Genomic DNA, 7,105 nt, shown 5'->3' with positions numbered 1-7,105 from the left:
GAAACAGAACACTGTATTGAGGAGTAGTTACAGTGAGTATATCTCGACCAACAGAAGCCTGTTTGGAGGAATTCTCACAGTGAGTACATCTTGTAAAACAAAACTCTCTATGGGGGAATTCTCACAGTGAGTATATCTTGAGAAACAGAACACTACGGAGGAGTAGCGACAGTGAGTATAGCTCGACCAAGAGAACTCTGTATGGAGGAATTCTGACATTGAGTATATCTTGACCAACAGAAGCCTGTTTGGGGGATTCCTCACAGTGAGTATATCTCGACCAACAGAAGCCTGTTTGGAGGATTTCTCACAGTGAGTATATCTGACCAACAGAGTGAGTGAGTGAGTTAAAATTTTACATCGCGTCGGCAATACTTCAGCCATATAGCGATGGGAACATGGTAATCATTTTAAAATATCTGTCGACAAAGGACAGTAAAATAGTTGAGGTAGGATCACAGTTTTAAAATAACACCAACCTGACCATAATTAAAAAAAGAAGACAGTAGATTCAAAAGATTCATTCTTCCCAATTAAAACCAGGCCAACAACCGAAGTTTGACCACCTTACTGGAGAACCAAAGGGACTTACAGTGCATTTGCTTCCTACATGATTTCACAGCAGGATTTACGCCCTGACCAACAGAACTCTGTATGGAGGAATACCGAGTATATCTTCATTAATGTTAAGTTCTCATTTAATTATTGCATTTTTAAAAGAATTAAACTTGTTAACTGATTTGTAAATAGATACATATTTTATTATTGGTAGTTTAGATTAGTAACTGAGATTGTTAGTGGCTGTACCCTCAACGGGGGTTGAAGTAGTGTAAAATTATTGTCCTCCTGAGAGGGTACGTAAGTCCCTAAATGTTCAAAGTCAAACGATTTTTAAACGTACCATTCTTGTCATTTAAATTTGGCTAACATTTCTTTCAATCGCCAGCCGCTGACGGGATGGTGTAAATCCAAGTAGGGTCCATGCAGGTAGCGAAGGTACTGTAAGTCCCCATGGTCCCTGGTATGGTGATGTACCTTCTGGTGTTGGCGATCCATAGCTTGTTTTTATATTGTACTGTCCAAATCAGTTTTAACTCTCCATACTAGTTTTAGTTGTAATTGTGATATTCTAGTTGTATTACTGTCCTTCGTCGACAGGTTTTTTATAACGTACATATATTCCATTTCAATGTCAAATGTTCTCATTTCACTTTTTATTGTATAAATTGTTTTCGTCACGATATGGCTGCAATATTGCCGATGTGACGTTAAATATTAACTCACTCACTCACTAATGTTACTGTGTGTAAAGAAATATAGTGATCATATCAATGGAGCGATGGCCATAGTAAGTATGACAAACCACCGTGTATGAACGAACACGTACAGTAAGTATATTGTGACCTACAAAATCATTTCCATGTATTGGGGAAAACAATGAGTATGTTTAGATCGATGGAATCTTTTACATGTATCAGTAAATACTGACAGTGAGTATATGCTGATCCGGACACGTACTGAATCCTTGTCAGCTATTGCTTTCCGAACGGGTGTATGGTATTGAAGAACAACTGTCAGCCGGACAAGTGTAGGTCACTGGGAAGCTGTGGCTCTTGCTAGTTAATACTGAGGTAATAACAGTTAAGTTGAGTTGAGTTGGGTTTTGCGTCACATCGGCATTATTCCAGCCATATAGTGACGAGAACAAGTTTGCATTAATAAACATTGTAAGTACATACTCAGAATGAGTTTTATTTTAAAAACATATCAGATTTAAAGGCAGGCAATCTATTAGTCACATTTCACAGTTACAATTTATGATAGTTACATTTCACAGTTACAATTTATGGCACAGATCAACTTCCCTGAGGTAGTTCACTATCAGATGAGCGCTCACGTGGGAGAACAGATCTTTTAGGTTTGTTGCATCATAATGTGAGTCCCTTGCAGGCGATAAGTCCACGCATTCAAGCAGAATATGCTTGACTGCGACATCGTCGTAAAATTACCTCATCTCGACTTGACTGACAACCCAAGTAGGTATAACCGATTGTTGGCTTCAATTCATGGAGTTTGTTTCTTCCTACTTGAGTGTCCCACCTTTTTTGCATCAGGTCCCGAGTATAGCTTTTGATAGTGGGTTTGAAGTCACTGTACGGGATTAGCAGTGGAGATAGGGGCTTTTCGAGAGCTGCTTTTGCTGCAGCATCGACCTTAGTGTTACCTGCTTTGCCGACGTGACCCGGCAACCAGCAGAGGATGATGTCATATTGTCCAGTAGAAAGGTCGTTGTACAGTTCTAATATGTCCGGGATGATTGGGTGACTTGAAGTCACGTTTAGAAGGGCTTGAAGGCAGGATAATGAATCTGTAAATACGATGTTGAATGTAGGTCAAAGCTGAGAAGATAGCTTTGGCTTCAGCGGTGAAAGTGGAACTGTTGTCGGGGATCCTAGAGGAAACAGTCTTGGCTCCAATTACTGTAGCGCTGGCAACTTGGCCATCGTCCTTGGATCCGTCTGTGAAAATGGATCTGTGAGAGTTATACTTAGAACGTAACTGGTTGTATTCCTGTTGGAACACCAAGGGATTTGTTTCAGACTTTTTGAGTTTGGTGAGGGTAAGGTCGACCTGTGGTTTCACCATTTGCCATGGTGGTGAGGACAGAAGTCGGTATGGTGCAATGATGTCGAGATCAATTTTAGCTGCAGTTATGTGTGGTTTGATCTTGATTCCAAGTGGTGGAACCAGGCTTGGCAGTTTAGAAAATAAGTTTTCATAGAGCGGGTTGAAAACACAATTGTATGCTGGATTGGGCTCATTTGAACGTAATTTAGTGATATACTGCAGTGAGAGTTTAATGCGGCGTTGTTCAAGGGAAGGTTCATTGGCCTCTGCATATAGACTGTCTACCGGAGAGGTCCTAAAAGCTCCCAGGCAGAGCCTCAGTCCTTGGTGGTGGATAGAGTCTAATTTTTCTAAATTGCTTTTGCAGGCTCCACCGTAGACAATGGAGCCATAATCTAGTTTACTGCGAACTAATGATCTGTACAAGTGAAGGAGGGTGGTCTGATCCCCTCCCCACTCTGTATTTGAAACCACTTTTAGCAAGTCTAGAGCCTTCAAGCACTTTGTTTTCAAATATTTTATGTGTGGTAAGAATGTCAGGTGGCGGTCGAATATGAGTCCAAGGAATTTGGCCTCTTCTACTACCTTGATGGGAGTACCATCTAAAGTTAGGTCTGGATCCTTGTGTGGTTTGTATTGCAGGCGATAAGTCCATGCATTCAAGCAGAATATGCTTGATGGTGAAAAGCTCATGGCAATAACAGTGAGTGGCCAGAAACACAATGAGGCCAACACTTTTTTCTCCGACTGAAATGGTTACATATTCTCGTTTTATCAGTTACGGTACAACCAGGAAGTGATCAGTGTCCAGTTTTGTGTCGTCAGTTTATCCCACCAATGTACTGCTTCAAAGTGGATACTGAAGATTTGTACCGACAAAACCGGGACATATGTAGGACCCGAACCGCTGGACTGACAGCACCCAGTGCACAAATGTCGCCTATCATCTGTTCCACGGCACATAACAATTATAGAACACACTTACCTGACGGCTATCCTGTGGCAAGTTAACATGATGACCAATGATGCTAAACTCTTTTATCAGTCAAACCAATACTATATATGGACACAACATTATATCATAACGATAGACGTATCTGTCAACCATGTCTGAATGACTTAGTGATACATTGCAGCAGCCAATTTAGTATACGTAAGTTTGGTGTTTGGATGGGTGTAAGTTTATATCAGTGTGGATGTGAAAAACATCTGTATTTTTTCCTCATCTAACTTACATCTGGATGGTACAGGTCTGGTTCTATTCTACTGCTAGCTGAGTTCGAATCCTAGATTTATGGTTCCTCAGCTGAGTCTGGTCCACATAATTTTCAAGAAAATGATGATCATCTACGATCTGCATTTCCTCATGGTTTCCTATGTGATGAAACCATGATACACCTGAAGTATTGTTCATAAGGGCCTTAACGCAAGCTCTCATAACTGATGAAATTGTTCACGAGCCCTCTGGCTTAGAGTGCGCATTAAGAACACTGTCAGTGTATCCCATGCCTTCACAGACTTACGTAACAAACCGCAGCATGATTGTGTGAGTCGGTTTTAACAACGCTTTCATCTTTCTTTTAATTGCATAATTACGCTTTGGCTTGATCTGATCTGAGAAGTTCATCATTTAGATGGAACCCACGAGAACGAGTATTGTTCTGAGAAACCAAAAACATACACAGAGCAAAAACGATATGAACATGAAACGTAAATATCTATACGACTACTGTTAGGGCATAAAGCAATATTCACTCATTCATCATCAATAGGTTATGCATTGCCCAAGGTCCGCAACTCTTCGTGAGTAATTTAGACATCTAAAGAAACTGGGACCAAGTGCCTTCTGAGTGTACATGTAATTATCAATTACACAGCAAGATATACAGTTGATAACATTTAAGAATTTACCGGTAACACATAAACCATTACGCCAGGTATCGTGGGAGGGTATGGAGGCGGTTTTCGTTCACTGTTTGTGTCCTTCATCTTCAGAGGCGTTCAGAAGTTATAGGCACGTACGCCATGTGTGGAATGAATCATATCGGTGCTGTTGGCGTGACTATGGGCATCCTCACTGCGTTGGCACCCAGCAGGAAGGGGGTCATCAACAAGTATGTCGTCAGGGCCAACATCACTGGGCAGATGGCCTGCTTCATGACGGCATGTGTAGCAGGTGAGACAGGTGCTTTGTGTCTCGATGGAGATGGAGTAAACAGAAACACATAGCCGTATCACACACACATTGTGACAAAAGGTTGTCAAAAGGTAGCACAATAAATACAGCTTTGTGTTTAAATGTATCTAGACCTTCACAGATGATAGAGTGAGTTAGTGAGTGAGTTAGGTTTTATGCCGTTTTTAGCAATAGTCCAGCAATATCATGGCGTAGGACACTAGCAATGGGCTTCACACATTGTGCCCATATGGGGCATCAAACCCGGGTCTTTGGCGAGACGATCGAACGCTTTTACCACTAGGCTATGCCACCGCCCCTATAGAAATAGACTGTGTTTGTCCCATTTAATCATACATCGTCATCATGACAGAGTGATGTGGATTAGACATGTCCTTGTTGGCAAACATCACTGAATACATGTCTGGCTCATGTACACGACAAGGATTGTTTGTGGAGACGTCCGCCAGAAATGGGCTTCACACAATGTACCTATGTGGGGAAACGCACCCGGGTCTTCGGCGTGACGAGCGAACGCTTTAACCAAATAGGCTACCCCACCGTCCCAGAACATTAAGAACTTGGATAGATATTTTGGTAATATTTATATTTGATTTTCCACATCGTTTCTGTCTTTTTCAGGAATGTTGTACAATTCCGACCAAGAATAACTTCTAAATGATGTGGCAGATGTATATAACCTGGAGGTGTGATTCTTGAAGCTTCAACGAGGAAATCCTGCACAACCGTATACAACCTATGGGCTACTGCATAAAACATATACTTTATACGACATGAATGCCTGTTCAATCATATGCAAAGCAGGTACTTCTGTATAAAACGTATTCTACCATAAAGAGCATATATATTACAATAATCCATTCGTATACAGCACAAGTAGTACCGAAAACATATGTACTACTGTTTGTTGGTTTGTTATTTAACACCGCACTCAGCAATATTCCAGCTATATGGCGGGGGTCTGTAATAATCGTGTCTGGACCAGGCAATCCAGTGATCAACAGCATTGGCATCGATATGCCCAATTGGGAACCGATGACATATGTCAACCATAGGATCCAGCAATCTATATCATGAGCATCTTTCTACGCAGCTCTGATACGTTGACATTTGTCAACCGAGTCAGTGAGTCCAGACGACCGTTAGTCGCCTCTTACGACAAGCATGGGTTACTGAAAAACAATTCTAGCCCAGATCTTCATCGGTATGTACTACTGTTTATTACCCACACGGGCTAGGATACACAGGTGATAATTTTTGTGATATTCGCACATGTGCTTTTCAGTGATTCTCAACGTTGATTGGTCAGCTAAGCAGAGAAGAAATATGATTGGTTGACGGAACTACTTTTCATGATCCACGTTCATTGACAAATTTTACCGTTTCATTGATGATTAGAATGTGCTGTGCTCACACAATCCGAGATTTAAAAAAGAAAACATGAAGGTTAAATAATGTGAATACTGTTTTTATTAGACAGGATTAATTTGGAATGAAATTGCGTTATAAATAGTAGTCTTCTTAAAATAAATAACCTTAAAAAAAACAAAACATGGCCGCCGTTAAGCTAACCCCGATCAAGGTCAATGATCTAGTTCAAGTTGACGGTGCCCTAATGATAGTGATAAGAATTTTACAGTCATTGAATTCCTACAACCTGTTTGTTGTTAAAACTGAATTCGGGGAAATAGAAGCAGCAAGATACCGACTAAAGTTGTTACCTGAAAGTGTGACAAGTGAGTCGGCGTCCATGCCATCGAACGTCACAGTTTTTGTAGCATGCCGTAAATCTTCTTTCTGTACATGTGACTATTCTCAGGTCCAATTTATGGTGGTGCATTCCACTCCAACATCTCGAATGACTCGTCTGTCAGTCAACCATCTGCTCCAAAAAGGTGTTTTCTTCCCATTGACTTGAATTCGGTTAGAGTCATCCTTCTTGGAACTGCTGTACTCTACTGGGACCAATGCCGTGACTGTAACACGCCTTCCACAGAACAAAATGTTGTTTAATCTTCAAACTTGTCGAGTTTCTTGACAGGAAACTTTTTCGAGATGTATTCGTGGGATGGTTTTCTTTTAGATTTCCCAACCGTTGACTTTCCCCAAAATTGACAGGTTTTTGCCAAAGTATGTTTCAACACTACACCGTCACCCGTCACCAGACACACGTCATTCTGTGAATGAACGATGTTCCGGGGCACTTAATTACTTGATCAAATAACGTTTTTGCTGGTATTAAGTTCAATGATATTGCATGATCATTTTTATCATATTAAC

General features: G+C 40.9%; 1 long non-coding RNA gene across 1 annotated transcript; it reads left to right on the top strand.

Annotated features, from left to right (window-relative positions):
• Window positions 1–4,666: 4,666 nt before the first annotated feature.
• Window positions 4,667–5,718, top strand: LOC124261269. Its single transcript, XR_006894284.1, has 2 exons — window positions 4,667–4,804; window positions 5,447–5,718. It is a non-coding gene; the product is annotated as an uncharacterized LOC124261269 (long non-coding RNA).
• The last annotated feature ends 1,387 nt before the right edge of the window (window positions 5,719–7,105 follow it).

Source organism: Haliotis rubra, unplaced genomic scaffold (assembly GCF_003918875.1).
Source record: "Haliotis rubra isolate DU_JTF1 unplaced genomic scaffold, ASM391887v1 Scf793, whole genome shotgun sequence".
NCBI classification, from domain to species: domain Eukaryota; kingdom Metazoa; phylum Mollusca; class Gastropoda; order Lepetellida; family Haliotidae; genus Haliotis; species Haliotis rubra.
Note: the sequence above shows the minus strand (reverse complement) of the source record. Positions and strands in the feature narration are given on the sequence as shown.